Source organism: Stomoxys calcitrans, chromosome 4 (assembly GCF_963082655.1).
Source record: "Stomoxys calcitrans chromosome 4, idStoCalc2.1, whole genome shotgun sequence".
In the NCBI taxonomy this organism is placed as follows: Eukaryota; Metazoa; Arthropoda; class Insecta; order Diptera; family Muscidae; genus Stomoxys; species Stomoxys calcitrans.
In genome coordinates, this window is record NC_081555.1 from 55,763,291 (window position 1) to 55,782,129 (window position 18,839).

Below are 18,839 nucleotides of genomic sequence, written 5' to 3' on the forward strand. Positions count from 1 at the left end.
ATCCCCTTACTAATGCTGGTTATATTTGTAAGGAATCCTGCCATGTTAAAACTTCTCTACCAAGTGGTGTCGCTATACGGCATGCCGATCAGACTCGGCATAAAAAAGGAGGCCCCTTATCATTGAGCTTCAAATTTAATCGGACAGCACTCATTGATAGGAGAGAAGTATCCCCTGTTTCTTAACGGAATGTTCATGGGAAATATAGTAGTAGAAGTTGTTATGTAGCTTATTTAAAATTAGTGTTTTATTTGTATGTTTTATAATGTTATCTCGCCAGTATAATTGAACTCGCCATTGACATCCAATGTCAATGGATGTACATGTAAAACTTCAGCTGCAACTTTAGCAACCTTCAAAGTATGACCAAAAGACTAAAGGTAACTTTTTCCTTTTTGAAAGTTTTCGATTGTGTCCATGGTATGGGTTATGTGGTATAAATTTATTTATGCTGAACAGGGCATAATCAGCTGCGATTTCTTTCACTCCCTAATACCTTTTACTTGAGCCTTATGTTGTTTTATAGACTGGACCACTTAATAATTTAAATCCGCATATTGGTTTATATCATACTTCCTATGTATGTTAGAGGTCATAACAAAACACCAAGTACAAAAAGGTAGCCGAATCGTATAAAAATTGTCCCCTCCAGGTGCTCAAAAGTCAAATCGGGAGATTAGTTTATATAGCAGCTATATCTACATATGGTCCGATATGAACCATCTTCAACTGAGATATTTGGGAACCTCCTGCAACTCAACCATTACAAATTTTAGCGAAATCGGGTAATAAATGCGGCAATTATGGACACAAGACTCAAGACCGGCAGATCGGTCTATATGGTAGCAATATCGAAATATAGTGCGATTTGTACCATATTTGGCCGATCCCATATCGAATTTCATCGAAATTGGGCAATTAATGCCGCTTTTACGAATTTTTGGCCACTCTTTCCACAAATTCCGGCCACCGTGCTTTTCCCCAAAAAGGTATCGCACTGCGGCACGTTCGGACTCGGCTATTAAAAGGAGGTTCCTGCTAAAGCGACATCGATTGCTCTTCAACAGCAGAACAAACCTGTAAGCGCCATCTGCAAACTATCGCACTGCAGCACGTTCGGACTCGGCTATTAAAAGGAGGTTCCTGTTAAAGCGACATCGATTGCTCTTCAACAACAGAACAAACCTGTAAGCCCCATCTACAAACTAATATGCAATGACATCACATCAAATGGGAACAGCACAGAATTGCAACCTTTAGGGGCTCAAAAATAAAATCAGGAGATCGGTTTATACCGGAGCTGAATCAGGCTATAGATCGAATAAGACCATATTTTGCAGGCATGCTGACGATCATAGAAGAAGTCTTTGGGCGAAATATTAGCTAAATCGGATAAAAAATGCATCTTCCAGAAGCTCAAGAAATCAATATCCGAAATCTGTTTATATGGGAGCTATATCAGGTTATAAACCGATTTAGACCATACTTGGCATACTAGTTGGAAGTCAAAACAAAAGATTTCATGCAAAATTTCAGGCAAATTGAATAACTGCGCCCTCTAGGCGATCAAAAATTCTAGATCCGTGATCGGTTTGTATAGCAACTATATCAAGGTATGACCGATTTGGACCACGTGCTTCCTATTATTGTCGTTGGCGATACACAGAGGTTGCCGCGTGGATCTGCCAATCACATTTTATTCAAATCAAATCAAATATTCAAATCTTTCAAGACCCCGCAGGTCCTTCTTGAGTCCAATTTTTAGACTTGTTTTTGCATATTTGATATATACTCGCTAATACCTTTCATTTGATACCCATAGTGTCTAGGTTGGAGCACCTCACCCTCATTCTACTATAGTGGTGGGTATAGACATAGCATTTTAAAGTGCCCGGAGTCGCCTGTAGGAATGATCTAAAGAAACTCGTTGTACGGGAATGGGCCAAAAATACCGGCAGATTACATTCTTACAGCTTGCAATTCGTTTCTTCACCGACTCAGAGCAATAGTCAAGGCAAAATGTGGTCATGTCTACCAAGAATGAATGGATTCTGCTAATAACATAACTTCAACACATTTTTGTCATTTGAATCAATAAAAAAAAATTGACATTTGAATTGATAACAATTCGTGATAGTAAACCTGTATATCAGGACACAGACCACATTGAACCATTCTTACCACGGATGTTTGAAGTCATGAAGAAAAAAGACATACCTAGGCCTACGAAGTCATTTCGAAGGACCATTTTATATGGGTGCGATATCCAAATGTGAAACGAATTACCTCACTGCCTGTGCAAAATTTCAAGTGGATATCTTTCTTCGTTCAATCGCTATCGCAATTACCCACAAAATATGTACTGTTTGGGGACGCCGATCTATATTTCGAGGTACTACAAACGGAATGGATAGATTGGTATACCTCCCATCATATGCAGGTGAAGATGGTTGAATAGAATCATGGGAACTGCATTCTGTGGGTACGACTATAGGTATATGAAAGCTTATTTTTGAAAAGGCCCAAATTAGGGGCTACGTATGCTCCAAGCTTATGTGGCGCAATATGAACTTGAAGAAGTCTATTACTTAGCTGGAACAGAAGTCTTAATTATCGAGTATGTCATGAATAGCCACTATCTGACGACATACTGATAGACTAAAAGCTATAAGTAATGATTTCTGTAGATGCAACGAGGAAAAGGAGGAAGAGGAAATCTTAAGGTAAAACTTTACTAAAATGATTATATCGTTTCAAAAGTTACAGAATTTTTGCTAATAACTTTCTATGTAACTGAAGATTCACGTTTCACGAAGATATTTTTCTATACAACTTTCAGGAATTGTAATTTCAATGCACATTGACATAGGCCTTATTTTCGAACTTAATTAAATTGGGCTTGGTAAGGTTAACAAAAGTTTCTCTGTAAACCGTGACATTAGGAATATGGGTTAAATAAATAAAGGCAATAGTCAGCCACTAATATAAACTTTACCCTAGATCAACGAAAGCCAACCAACTTTATGTTGGCCAAGTTTCTATTAAACAACAATAATAAATTTTCAAATACCTAAGTATGTAATGACAAAGAAGCATTTCTTTTGACATAAAGGTTTTACTCTAGATTTTATTACAATGTGGCCCTTCCCCACCTTCACCTATCATATGTATGTACATGAAATTGAGTCGTCTTGTCTTGCCATGGCTAACAAATTTCGTTAAATGTTTTAACTTTTATGATCAGGATATGAGTTTTCGACTTGGGTCGGGTATGATGGGCTCACTACGCATTTCCCTCATATTGTACAACTTTTTATCGTTTTTGGATGAAGACGGGGCAGATGATAGCGACGTAGTTGATGATGATGACTTTAGTGAAGACGTTGTTGTTAGTATTTTCCTGGCTTTTGTTGCCAATAAAAAGTGTCATAGACACATGAAGGCAAAGAAACTGACAATTTCATGTGACCTCTTCTTCATTTCCCTTTTACAAGCCTTGGTCGCTGTCGATATGCTGTTATACCTTTTCGTTGTTACCATTTGCACACTTACTTTCAGGATGCTGGCAAGCATTCACACGCAGGCATGCACATACATGTGTCCTGCCACATCCACAATGGCACCCAATCGTTCAAGGCACATGTTCTTATTTAGTTTCTAAACTGAAACATTTCGTTGCTCGTGAAGCATGGAAACGTGAATGCTGGAAGAAGAACATTTAAACGATCTAACAGTTCTACGACAATGGCTTATTAGCTTCTATCATGCATTGGAATACATATTTTGAATTTAATTGTTAGTATTTTAATGATTATCGGGGACTTTCTGAGTGTTTCAAACGTTCTACTTTAGTTGTAGTATTCTCATTTTATTTCACTATTTTATGATTTCAATATTTTGTGGCAACAAGTAACCAAATTAGGTGTTTCCGTTTTAATATTTAAGATACTAGTTAGGATCCAGTAGTGGCACGGGGCGGATTAATATCCGCACCCTTTTTTCAACCTAACCTAACATAGATTCAAGTATGCTGTGACTTAAAAAAAATTTGTTTGTCGATTTCTGATTTCTCAACGCTTACGCATGATTCCACCATTTTTTTTTTATTTTTCATATTACATGCCTTCTGCAGAATAACAATAGCCGGACGTCAAATTTGTTTATAATTTGGGTCTTGGAGACATGTTGTCAACATCAATTTAGAGGAAAAATTCATCTTACCAATATTGCATGTTCATTGCAAAAATAGCCAAATTTGTGTCAAATTGGATTAGATTTAATCTAGGATAAATTTGAGATCAAACTGTATCTATCCAATAATATCCAATTGTATGAATTTTGATCAATTTAGATCGAATTAGATCCAATTTTAAATCTAACGATCGTAGCATGGCCGGATCCAATTGTATATGGCACCAGATAAAATTGCATCTGAAAAATGGTTATAACTTTAACTATGAATACATTGGGATCGGCTTTTTATGCACGAAAACCAGTAGAAAAGTAAAATGTGTACACAATATAAAAACGTAACCAGCATTTTTAGGGAAAACTGTATAATCGGATGAGTAAATACAAAAATAAGCGTTATTTTAAGACCAAAATGGTAAACAAATCGAAGTTATAATAGTTTATTTTTAGGCGTTATTATTACTATCGCTAGTGTAAATTAGGAAATACAGTGGAGAGGGTTAACAAATTATTGCAACGCGTATTCATTTTATTCAGACAATTTCTTAAAGACGATGGAAGAATGGATAGATAGTAGGAGCAGGTAACACCTGGAAGGAATGGAAGAGGTTTCCGATCGCAAATCTTAAACGACACTGAAGGCCGAGTGCGTGGGACTCCTAGCAGCAGCAATGTCTTAGATTGACGGAACTTTGATATGATCATCTGGAAGTTAACACCGCTGGATCAGAGCTGGAAGACGGAGTGGGCCTGGGGGTCTACATTGAGAATCCAGGTATTGAGATCTGTTCTGATCTGTTCGGCTGCCTGACTACAATATGATCCTGCAGGCAGAGATCCGGCAATCACGGAATGCGTGAGATGGTGTGATTTTAACGCGAAGATGTCGAGTATGAATACCCTTACGGACAGTAAGGGCAATAATAACCAGGACGGTAAGGTGAGGAATAGATTTGTAGTGTAAAAAGGAGACTAACGCCTTCTTTGATGATGGCATGACCCGCTTCATTTGGATGCCGAGTAATAGAGTTGTAAGAGGGAATGAAAGAACTTGGTTAGCCCGAAGCCTATCGGGTTGACGCAATTCAAGTTAACGGCGTTGTTGTTTGCATGTGGAGTTGGCAATCCTCGTCAAGCTTTTATAGGTGAGCAAGCTCGTTCCGGTCTATACGACCAATCGCCAAGAGAATTTGATGGTCATACATTATTAAAAGACGACAATAACTCGCCTTGTCATATCGAACATCATAGGAACTTAGTATTTAAGCAACAGCTGGAGCCGCTTGGCCTTTCACTGAGACAATCCACTCCATACCGCTGAGCATTGGAGCATTCCACTATCCCCAACCTGTGGACGCTCCCTGTAGTTTTCAGCTAAGCTTTCTGTGATAACGAAAAACACCACAAAAATTGGAGCTTAAAGGTCCACTCTGTTTGGTTCTCATAGTAATCCCGAGCCGGGAATTAAGGGAGTGAGTGATAAACTCACGTGTGACACTGTGGAGCAACGAAACGGTAGACAGGTCGGCAAAAATCCTATTCGGAGATCCGGTATTACTGAAAGGTAGTAAAAAGGAGGACTACGAGCTCACGTATGCAGAGTCGGTAAGGGAAGTGATAGCATGTGTAGGGTAAGTGTGGAAGATGATCAGACGTTGAAGCATGATCCCCGACATGACCCGTTTTCTTTTTCGATGTTCATTTTAGGTATTCACAGCACACAGCAAAACGTCGTAGGTGTAAGTCCATGGCTTGGGGTGGATTAATATCCGCAACCCTTTTTAAACGTAACCTAATCCACACTACCCAGATTTGGGAAAAAAAGACTACTGCATTGTTTTTTTTCGCGAAATAAATGATTTTTGGTTACATTTTAAAAAAGTCGTACAAAGAAGTTTGATAATACATCATTCTCTGTGGTTGCGCTTTACATTTGACTATTGTTTTTTTTTTTTTTTTTGTAATGTATCTAAAATAAAAGACAAATCTCGGATTTTGTGTATAATTAACTGCACTCTACGTTGTTTGTTGACGGAAATAGGTACCATGACCTAGATAATAAAATAAATTAACACATTTTAGAAAAAATTCGCCCTATAAAAACTTAATGAACAAAAATCAACAGAAATGTGTATTGGCATCATATTTTGCCTGAGAGATTTTATAAACTTCCCCTCAAAGAGTTGTCACCCAAGTCATAAATTGACATTTCGAAGAGATGATTCAAAGGAATTGTTTTTTTATAAAAATTTTCTATGTTGACCATATTATGATGTAACTTGTGAGTATCGTTTGCATTTCCGTTGGAATGGACGGGTTTTACAAAGAATTTGATGTGAGTCCCTATCACAACCGCCCGTGGAACAAGTAACACTGAACCACTCTAAAAGTTACCAACACAATTCAAGAACAATACACTACGATAAGACAAGTAATTATACTTTTAGGTATAAAATCTAAAGTTAAATCAATAAAAGAAAAAAGTATGTATATATTGGGTTGCCCAAAAAGTAATTGCGGATTTTTTAAAAGAAAGTAAATGCATTTTTAATAAAACTTAGAATGAACTTTAATCAAATATACTTTTTTACACTTTTTTCTAAAGCAAGCTAAAAGTAACAGCTGATAACTGACAGAAGAAAGAATGCAATTACAGAGTCAAAAGCTGTGAAAAAATTTGTCAACGCCGACTATATGAAAAATCCGCAATTACTTTTTGGGCAACCCAATATTATATACAATACTTTAACATCGTAAAATACAACATTGATTTCGGCTGCGCATTTGAAAATAAAATATACCCTCCACCATGGATCGCATTTGTCGAGTTCTTTTCCCGGCATCTCTTCTTAGGCAAAACAGGATATAAGAAAAGATTTGCTCAGCTATTAGAGCGATATCAAGATATGGTCCGGTTTGGACCACAATTAAATTATATGTTGGAGACCTGTGTAAAATGTCAGCCAATTCGAATAAGAATTGCGCCCTTTGTGGGCTCAAGAAGTAAAATAGAGAGATCGATTTATATGGGAGCTGTATCGGCCTATAGACCAATTCAGACCATAATAAACACATATGTTAATGGTCATGAGAGAATCCGTCGTACAAAATTTCAGGCAAATCGGATTATAATTGCGACCTCTAGAGGCTCAATAAGTCAAGATCCCAGATCGGTTTATATGGCAGCTATATCAGGTTATGAACCGACTTGTACTTTATTTGACATAGTTGTTGAAAGTAACAATAAAAAACGTCTTGCGAAATTTCAGCTAAATCGGATAGAAATTGAGCCCTCTAGAAGCTCAAGAAGTCAAGTCCCCAGATCTGTTTATATGACAGCTATATCAGGTTATGAACCGATTTGAACCATATTATGCACAGTTGTTGGATATCATAACAAAATACTACGTGCCAAAATTCATTCAAATTGGATAAGAATTGCGCAAGAAGTCAAGACCCAAGATCGGTTTATATGACAGCTATATAAGGTTATGAACCGATTTGAACAATGCTTGGCACAGTTGTTGGATATCATAACAAAACACGTCATGCAAAATTTCATTCCAATCGGATAAGAATTGCGCACTCTAGACGCTCAAGTAGTCAAGACCCAAGATCGGTTTATATGGCAGCTATATCAAAACATGGACCGATATGGCCCATTTACAATACCAACCGACCTACATTAAAAAGAAGTATTTGTGCAAAATTTCAAGCGGCTAGCTTTACTCCTTCGGAAGTTAGCGTGCTTTCGACAGACAGACGGACGGACGGACAGACGGACGGACATGGCTAGATCGACATAAAATTTCACGACGATCAAGAATATATATACTTTATGGGGTCTCAGACGAATATTTCGAGTAGTTACAATCAGAATGACGAAATTAGTACACCCCCCATCTTATGGTGGAGGGTATAATAATTTAATTTAAACATTTGAGGTGTGTCCCATGGCATAAACATAAGGAAGAAAGTGGCACAAGGTACGACACAGAGGGGCATTTAATTGTCACTCCTATGAGTGACCACCATAAATGACTTATTACGGATGATGACTGAAGAGGGATTTGAACCCGTCTGCTATGCAGATGATGTTATAATAATTTGAAGGTGTAAGGATCCGAACGAGCAATGCGGAACGGCCGCATTGGCATATGACTGGGCTACACTCAGAGGTCTCAATGTTAACCCAGAGAAGACTGAAAAATGTCTGTTCACGAGGAAGACGAAGGTGGGCCAATTTAACGCACCACGTTTCCTCAATAAAACGATTTCCATATCTGACAAGGTCAAATACTTAGGTGTGATCTTGGACAAGAAACTGAATTGGAAGTGTCACATTCAGGAGCGTACTGAGAAGGCTCACAGATGTGGGGCACTATGTAGACGGGCCGTAGGCTCGAAATGGGGCCTGAATCCGAGGATAGTCCACTGGCTCTACAGGAGAGTTATCAGACCAATACTTACTTACGCCTCAGTAGTTTGGTAGACTGCTATAGAGAATAAGTACAACATAAGGACCATACAAAAGGTTCAGAGAACATGTTGTCTTGGCATAGGCAGAGCGATGAGGATCACGCCCACTAGGACCCTGGGGACTATTCTAGTTATCCGAGGCATTGACATACAGATTAAGTGTTAGGCAGCCACTGCGGCTATGAGATACGTCGAGTGTGAACTTCTTTACCGACAGTAAAATTGTCATAAGGGCAATAACAACCAGGACTGTAAGGTCACGAACAGTCTTGGAGTGTAAGAAGGAGATTATTGCCTTCTCTGAGGATGAAAAATCCGCGTCGGTTGGCTGCCGGGCCATAACGGTGTAATTAGGTGTATGTCCATATTGTCATGGGGCGGATTAATATCTGCACTCTCTTTTCAACCTAACCTAAACATTTAAGGTTTAAAATTTTGTGCAAAATAAAGTTATATATGGTGCAAAATAGAATTATATCTAGTACCATAAATAATTGTATTTAGCACCAGATATAATTGGATATGACAGATCCAATGTTATGTTACTTGATATACTTAGATCTAACCATATAATTTTTTTTACTCGTGCAGGTTACGCTAATTGTATCGAAGAAATTTCGATAAATCTTAAATTCTCGTTCAAAACTACTCGGTTTTCGTTTTGATGGGTGGCTTAGTCAGTCGGGTTTGTTATGAGCTCGGGTGCACATCGTTACAGCGGAAAGAAAAAAAAACAACAACATGCAGAAAAGGACGTCACAACTAGTCAAGTCCAGTGGAGGTGCCGAGGAAAAAATTATGATGATTTTAAAAGGTAAATTAAGTGAAATGAAATGTAAATATTTTTTCAATTAACTAAAGAATATCATTTTGTTTTCGACAAAATTAAAGACATGACGGCAGTTGGCATCAATTTTTCATAGCTTATTTTATCAAGATTCAACATTTTTTTACATTTTTACAACGAATACCAAAAAATTATTTTTAGTTATTTATTGTTTATGTATTTATTAATTTAAACCATTTTTTATTAATTTTTTCATTCATTTATTTCTTTGTTTATGTGTTTGTTTATTTATCTATCAATTAATAAATTAAATTATTTATGTTTTATTTATTCATCTTTTTTATTTGTTTATTTATTAAGTAAACAATTTATTACTTACTCATTTAATTATTTTAAAATTTTTTCGTTAACTTCAATTTTACTTTAGTTTGTTTTATTTTATTTGTCTTGTTTTATATTGTTTTACTTTAATAATATTATTTAATAATAATATTATTATATTAAATTTTGTTTTCGTTTGTTTTAATTATAGACATTCTATGCGTCTAATCATAACTACAACTAACTATGCCTTTTAGCAGCGAATATATATTCAAATTGGCTAGAAGAAGGGCAAAAACGAGTTGAAGAATGCGGATAAAAAATAATATGAAAAAAAACAAATGTTTTAGATAATTTATTTATAAATGAGAATAAAAAGTGAAGTGCAAGTATTACTATGTAATCAAATTTTGTATTTTTAGCTTGACTAAAATTTAGAAAATAATAGTCATTATTCAAAGTTGAAATTTTTTGGTTAAGCAAACATTGTAATTACATATTTGCAAGCAAAATAATAATTTTTATTTAATAATACTTTTAAACCACAATTTATTCTTCAATATAAAAGCTTTGGGTTATATTCATTGGAAGTAAATATTTCTACTACCTAATGGAAATAAAACCTTACTTTTATTTATTCTATTTATACCTGATTGTAGAAAATAATTTTCACAAAACAGGAAAAAGAGAATAATTGAAAAAAGTACATAACTATTTCCAAATTAAGGCTTTTCATACGAAAAATTTCTATGAAAGTGGTTTTAGAACGCATACGAATTTTCATTAAAATTAAGTTCAAACATGGTGAGATTGAGTTCAGATATCTCAACTTCTTGAAAATTTCAACTAAATATACCTAAAATAAGGAATTGCGTATACCAAACGGGACAAAGAAAATCGTACTTCCATTTAGTTAAAATTTCATTAATTTGGGGTTCACTTTTTTTGAGTGCACCATTTTATAGACATCAGAGCTCCTACAGGACTCCTTTCTAATCCGATTTGGCTGAAATTTTACAAAATATACTTTGTTATGACTTCCAACATCATTGCCAAGTTTGGTCCAATCGGTATTTAACCTGATATTGGGTTCCCCAAAAAGTAATTGTCGGTAATTTAGTAGTAATATAGTCGGCGTTGACAATTTTTTTCACAGCTTGTGACTCTGTAATTGCATTCTTTCTTCTGTCAGTTATCGGCTGTTACTTTTAGTTTGCTTTAGAAAAAAAAGTGTACAAAAAGTATATTTGATTAAAGTTCATTCTAAGTTTTATTAAAAATGCATTTACTTTCTTTTAAAAAATCCGCAATTACTTTTTGGTAACCAAATATATTAGGATTTTTCCATATTTGTATTTGGTTAATTAATTGTATTTAGTTAAAGTAATAAACTTTGTATTAGGATTTTCTATATGGTTTTCTGTATTATAATTTTAAATTTGACATATAGGTAATGCTCTTCCGTGAATTTTTGTATTATAAAATATTTTCACATACATGAAAACATTTATATGTACATAAGTAATTTTTTTTAATTTTTCATAATGTATCTTTGCTTTATGTTCTTTATGTATCTTTGTTTTAAATTAGATATTTAATACCATATTGGTTTGTCCTTGTGTATAAGGACATTAGGAGTATCCATGACATACAGGGTGGCTGATGAAAGCCGCTACCAAAAAAAAATGTAATAACTTTTTTTCTATTTAATAATAATAATTTAATAATTAATTTAATTAATTAATTAATTAATTTAATTAATAATAATTTAATAATTAATTTAATAATTTAATTTAACATGAATAAAAGAAAAATGTATTCCATACACCGAAAAAAAAATGTAGCAATATTCATCATTGTAGCAATATTCATCAGCCACCCTGTAGATCTCACACAATATTTTGGGTTCTTAAGCGTACTGTATGGGTTGTATTGTGCAAATACCGTTGCAGATGTATGCCACGGAGATATTAAACGTCATTCAAATCGGGGTCCATGGCAGGCCGCTATTGTAAAAATTCGTTTCTTGATCTAAAATATGACTTTTTCAATCGCTCAACAGGGAGGCATCATTGTTTTACGGGAAAGTTCACACAATTCGTCAGCAAATCAAATTATGATTTTGTTTAGGAGGTTTTTACATAATTTTGCATTCATTTTTGTTGGAACAAAGCATATTTCCGATTTTTAAGTGTTCCAAATGCACTAAATACCATAAGCGATCCGTGGCCATGGTTCTGGTGGCAGCACACTGGTCAAGGGTACCGAGAATCCCCTCCAATATTTATGATGACCACCGGGTCCATCAATATTGAAGTTTATTTCGTCATAAAATTATACAAATCATATTCTTCCCCCCAACATTTTTTGTCTGCTATCAATATTCGTGTGTCTTTCCAGTTCTGAGTTATGGAAGTTTTTAAACTTTGCATTGCTATACAAAGCTAAATTATTGCTTCAATATTTATTGGATATTTTGTTTGGAAACAGATCAACCCAATTCATATAATATTTGTTTCCAACTCATATTTTCATTAGCTTCTATTTTTCGAATGTGCAGTTTTGTCTACGGTTTGTGTACATCCACTCCGCTCAACTCTGCTATAGTTGACAGAGTGTTAAGAGAAAGCCTCTGTATTGCTAAGTGCATTGACTGCAGCTGTACTTCTACTATCCTTTTTGTAACTTATCTTATTTCAATAATCCTCTGGGCCTCATACCCGAAAGTTGGTCTCAACGTGAAATTTTTCGTCAAAAAAAGTTGTCTAGCGTTTAAAGCCATCAATACAACTTTCAAAAGATGCATTTAATAATGTGCTACCATAGAAGTAATGTAATTGTTGCAGACCAAAAATCGTTCATTACACGGACACATGTTTTGGGAAAAGTACAGCTAATATACAGGGTTGTCGAGCGTTGTTAATGGGGCATTTCTGGGGCGTTTTAACAATAATATCGTATTTATTGCGAAAACGCCAAATGGAACATATAAACGTACAGCCCCTGAAGCCAAGACACCTAATATGGTTGGAAACTCTTCTAACCAAAGATGAAACGCATTCCATAGTGGTTGTTGGGTGTTGCGATCTTTGGTTTTCCTTTTCCATTTTCAAAGAAAATCTCCGATCATTGAGTTGGTCTCGAAAGAGAAACAAACAAAAATTGTGAAATTTAATCGTCTTCGTCCTAACAGGCAAAAAAACTTGGAAAAAAATTTACTCTTTTTCCAATTTAATTATAAAGTAGGTTGATTTTCATTAATTGCTGTATATTTCTCCGAAGAATTGGTAATTTTTGGCTTTTTAGCTCCGGAACTAAAACTTTTAATAGTGCACATACAAATATTTTTCAAAGAAATTTTTAAACTACCACAGAAATTAAGAACAACGGAACTTTGAATGGAGTTGAAACAGAGAACTGTTTATGAAATGGAAAAGTGTTCAAGGTAGTTAACATTTCATCCTTCAATTGCTGTTTAATTAAAGGTCTCATTTAGATGGAAAATAGCAAAGTTTTTTTCCACATATATATATTTGTCTGGGGTAATTTCTCAGATAGCCAGGCAGCCATCATATCCATAGATAATGTATTTCACAGTTCAGAATTCACCTGTTCTGGGTGCCGGGCCACAGAGATATTCCAGGGCATTGTAAAGCGGAAGAGTTTGCGAGACTAGAAACCAACTTACACATTCCAGGGGAACTAAAATCTGTGGGTATTCTTCTAGCGACATGTAAGCTAAGTTTTCAGGATCAGGCCCGAAGGGCAACGGGTGATAGATGGTCACAAAAGGAGGGTTGTGGGCATTCCAAAATTATGTAGCCAACTCTAGACTTGAAAAGGTCTACCGCTTTGCTTTCTCTAGCTGGAACGGACGTCTCAGTCATTGTGTCCGTTATGACAGATCCCTGTCTGATCGGAAAACATGCTGACGGACTGAAGGTTGCCAGTAACGTCTTTTGCAGAAAATGTGAGGATGCCGAAGAAAAAGAGTCTATAGATCATCTTCTGTATGTGTCAGAAGGAGTTCCACTATAGGTTCTCATTTCTTTGAGAACTTATCTGATTTAGCGGATATGAACTTTCTGAAGTTGTTGGGCTTTTTAAAGCGATCTGAATGGTTCAATGGTAGGAACTAGAAGGCAACTTCCTTCTTCTGTAGATGAAAACGTCTAAACTAATTTGATGGCAGACTGCCATTTAAATCTTACCTAACCTAACCTGTATATTTGGAATCAAAATGTATAAAATTGTTTTGGTTGTATTATCTAAACAAAGGTTGATTTTGGGAAAATATGTTTATTTTTTGGAAATGGTAGAAAGCTGCGCAGGCGATATTTTCAAAAAATCGGGCCATTTTTGATAAGGCAAAAAACCCTACTATTATCAAATATTCTGAAAAAAAACATTTTTCGAAATTGGAAATCAAAAATTTGGTTATTTGTAATTTTGTATGTATATTGTATTTTTTTTTGGAAATGGCAGAAATATCACATGGGAAAAAATAGACAAAATGTTAATGCTTACATTTGTGTTATATAGAAAAACCTTAATTAATTTGCAATAAATTGTAATTATTTAGAATTATTTAAAACTAAGTTCATGTAAATTGCACGCAATTGTAGTGTTTTCCGCTATTTACAACAAAGCTTACAAAATTTATGCACATTAAAAAGTGTGAAAAAATTTTGAAAATAATTTTATTTGTTGATAACTAAGCAAAATGTTGTAGCAAAATTAATATATTTAAGTCCCAAAATTTTGAAATAGGGTCCCACAGTAAAATGAAAATATGCATCAATATTATTGCGTTGCCCAAAAAGTAATTGCGGATTTTTCATATAGTCGGCGTTGACAAATTTTTTCGCAGCTTGTGACTCTGTAATTTCATTCTTTCTTCTGTCAGTTATCAGCTGTTACTTTTAGCTTGCTTTAGAAAAAATGTGTAAAAAAAGTATATTTGATTAAAGTTCATTCTAAGTTTTATTAAAAATGCATTTACTTTCTTTTAAAAAATCCGCAATTACTTTTTGGGCAACCCAATATTTATCTCCCAATTTAATATGAAAAGTTTGGATTTACTAGAACAAAATCCAAATTGGCCCCATTAACTTAATGAAAAACGCCCAAATAGATGAATATGGGACCCAATAGTTTTAGTGTTGTTCTCCAATTATTTTTGGTCAATATTTCAGATGTTACAAAAGAAGTGACAAAGTAAGAATAGCCCCATCCAATGAAGGTGATTGAGAAATCGAGAGGGAGTATAAAAATCACTTTTAATGTATGTATGTAGAAATGTTTTAACTCTATCCCGCATCAACCGCTGAAATTTCTGTGAAGCAACCTTTGCTACGTTTTATTGTATGTTAGGGTCTCTTTCTCGCTCTATCAAACACTATTGTGGCAAGTGTCAGGCCGAAATCAACGAATTTAATCAAAAAACCGTCAAAACCGTAAATGCGCTTCTATTTACCGCAGTATTTTGAATTTGCCTTATACGAAATTACATACAGAATATTTAAAATCATTGAAAAATATCTCAAACTTACTTTGACAATGCAATTCTTGCATTGTTATGACAAGTGACGCTCAAAATAAACTTGCTATACTCTCACACCAAATGAGAGAAATGCAAGCCAAATTTGAGCGATTGGAGCAGACAAATGAAACGGTCAATAAATTCTCAAAATCCATACTCGATTTCAACAAATCATCTTCAGCATGCATCTTCATCTCCACCTCCATCGTCAATAAAAGATGAGAATGTCATCAAACAGTTTGTTTATGCGACAGATGCTCCCGTTGTTGAGGGGGAAAATAGACAGCAAGATTGGGCCACTGTTCACAGCAAGAAATCGAACAAAAGGCAAAAGCGAAACAACAAGCAGATATAAAGAAGTTAATGGTGTTGCTGCTGCTGCACAGTGGTCGCTGCCATAGGCCAAAATTCAAAAATTTAAAGTCTAATATTTGGTACCATATATGCATACATTAACTCTTAAGAGGTTAAGCATCTCGAAAGTATACACGTGATTGACTCATTTTAATCGTGCTCTTGAAAAATACCACACGTGAGTTGAGTGCAAAAGTAAAGTAAAAAAAAGTAAAAACAATATAATATTAGCAACAAGTAATGCGTGCTAAGTTCGACTGGGCCAAAACTTGGGAATTAACCGCCATGAATTTTGCTAAAAATTTATACAAAATAAATTTAGTTGAAGGGCATAATTTTATTCTACGTACCAAACTTCGGTCAAACAATCAAAAATTAAAGCTTCTAGAAACCGAACAAGGACCGGTTTAAATGGGAGCTACATCATGTTATAGACTGATTTGTACCGTATTTGGCACAGTTGTTGAAAGTTGTAATAGAACACCGCAGGCAAAATTTCAGCCAAATCGGACAAACATTGCGGTTTGTAAGGGCTCAAGAAGTCAAATCGGGAGATCGGTTTATATAGGAGCTATATCAGGTTATTGACCGATTTGGACCGTACTAGGCACAGTTGTTGGAAGTCACAATGACTAGATTAGTATACCCTCATCCTATGGTAGTGGGTATTAAAATAAATCAAATTTATATTGACAAAATTTATAATGGATATTGAAAAGAAAGATATTAACATGAGTCTTATGTGTGTCGTTTTGGGTATGTTAAGTTGTTGTATAGGTTTTTCAAAATTAGTGTTTCTTATATGTTTTGTAAAGTCATCTCGCCAATACAATTGAGCTTCAAGAAGGTTTTTAGATATGTTCCCCTTAAAGCCCCCATTGACATTTTAGACCAATGTCAATGGTGGTCTTAAGATGCAACATGCAAAGTTATTACCAAAATACTGGAGAGACCTCCATGCCTTTTGTCAGTTCAATTTTTTTATATACATACCAGCGTGGGGCGATTAATCGGAAGGACAAAATCTTAATCGGACCTTCGTGTTTCTAATTTTTGGGATTGTGCTAAGTACAAAACTCCAATAGACCATACATCTACGGTGAAAATCAAGCCTCCAGATTTTGATTTCTCAGACTTTTGTCAATTTTTTTGTGGATATTTTGGTTTATGGCAGCCAAACCATTCAGATTTTCGATCCAATATTCAGACAAAAATTGTAGCCAAGACAATAGTTAAGAACTCTCTCTCCTTCAGGCAGGTTTGGCTTTGTGAAAATGCAAATTTTTAAAGAAAATATTCATAAATTACTATGAACAACTGAAAATGTTCTCGGAAAATCGGTAGGCATAGTACAAATTTCAGCGTAAATAAATGTGGCTTTTATGTATTTTTGACCGCTCTTTTCATATAAGACCGACCACAGTGTGCTGGTAATTTAGAAATCGTTCATTCTATGGAATTTGTACATGTTTTTAGATTCCAGAACCTGAATCAGAAGCAATTGTTAAATTTGTTTTTGAGGGACTGGATTTGAAACCTGAAGTTATAAAATGCAAACAAATTTAGGTTAGGTTAGGTTTAATGGCAGTCTACCATCAGACTCATTTAGACGTTTTCGTCCATTATGATACCACAGGGACAAAAGAAGGAAGATGGCTTCTAGTTCCTACTGTTGAACCATCGCTTTAAAAACAACTGCGAACGATCACATCCATAAATTCAGGTGAAATGAGATGAAAGATATGAGAACCTTACTCCTTCTGACTGCCAGAGCGGGACACACACAGAAGGTTTTACATAGTCTCTTCTTCTTCGATGTCCTCACAGCTTCTGCAAAAGCCGTTACTGGCAACATTCAGTCTGTCAGCATGTTTTCCGAGTATACAGTGACCTGTCATGACTGAGACGTACGTTCTAGCCAGTGACTGCAACGCGGTAGACCTCTTCAAGTCTAGACTAGGCCACATAGTTTAAGAATGCTTCCAGCCTCTCTTTGTAACCATCTATCATTGGTTATCCTTCTAGTCTGATCCTGAAAACTTAGCTTACATGTCGCTTGAAGTATACCCACAGATTTCAGTTTTACTGAATTGTGTAAGGTAGTTCCTAGTCTCGCAAGCTCGTCCACTTTACAATTCCCTGGGAAATCTCTGTGGACCGACACCCAAAACAGATGAATTTTGAACTTTTCAGCCATCTCGTTGAGAGACCTACAACAGTAAACGGCGGATTTTGTAATCAGAAATACGTTCTAAAGGGATTTAATGGCTGCCAGGCTGTCTGAGAAAATATTTATGCCAATCGTCTTCCTTAATTACAAGGATATCCGCTTGAAACGCAGTGGTCGGGTAACCTCTCTTGATATGACCAGTTCTACATCTTTAGAATACACCCCAAAGCCCACCTGCTTGTCTTGTTTGAAATCGTATAGAAGTCTATATAGCTTCTTTCACCATGGATGTCGAAGTTCAAATTGTTTCTATTAGGAATAGTAATACAGTGCTTTTTATCAAAAACCACACTGCCTGTAGAGGCCTTTCTTCCCCTTTCCAAAATGTTGGATTTGAAGATCAATTTCCTGTCCAGCAAAATACCCACGTATTTTGCGCTTTTTGTAAATGGAACATTCTCTCCTCCCAAGGAAACAGGTGCCACTGTAGGCAACTTGTACCTCCTGCTGAAGAGAACTACTTCTGTCTTGCACGGATTTACACCAAGACCACTTTCGGTAGCCCACTTAGCTGTTGCACGTAGAGCTTCCTGAAGAATGTCTTTTGGGGTTCTGGGAAACTATCCCCTAACCGCATACGCGAACACTTTTACGCCTTTTTCTTCCAGAGACAATAAAATATTGTTAATGGACATATTCCAATGCAGAGGAGATAATACACCTCTTCGAAGTGTTCCTCCGCTGATCCATCTTTTTAGATCCACAGATTCCAAGCCTGCCGTAATGCATCTTTAGTAAGTAGGTTATTAATAAACTTTCTTATGGTAGAGTTGGTGCCTAGAAACTCCAACTCCTTCATGATTTACATCGGTTTTACTATATTGAAAGCACTTTCAATGTCAAGAAGTGCTACCATTGTATATTCCTTGACAGCGAGAGATCCCTCTATCTAGCCGACTAGCTCGTGAAAGACTGTTTTAGTGAATTTGCCGTTA

The 18,839-nt window shown here is 35.6% G+C and overlaps 1 protein-coding gene and 1 long non-coding RNA gene across 12 annotated transcripts in view; one reads left to right on the forward strand and one right to left on the reverse strand.

Annotated features, from left to right (window-relative positions):
* Positions 1–10,087, forward strand: part of LOC106091263 (uncharacterized) — a 28,887-nt gene extending 18,800 nt beyond the window's left edge. The window contains exons 2-3 of one of the 2 annotated variants that reach the window (XR_001221982.1): positions 9,262–9,484; positions 9,990–10,087. This is a non-coding gene — a long non-coding RNA (uncharacterized LOC106091263). Of the gene's footprint in view, positions 1–9,261; positions 9,485–9,561; positions 9,631–9,989 lie in introns of those variants that run through there. The other variant, XR_001221983.1, reaches the window with a different exon arrangement.
* Positions 1–18,839, reverse strand: part of LOC106088904 (uncharacterized) — a 778,231-nt gene that overhangs the window by 645,742 nt on the left and 113,650 nt on the right. The gene's annotated exons all lie outside the window — the stretch shown is intronic.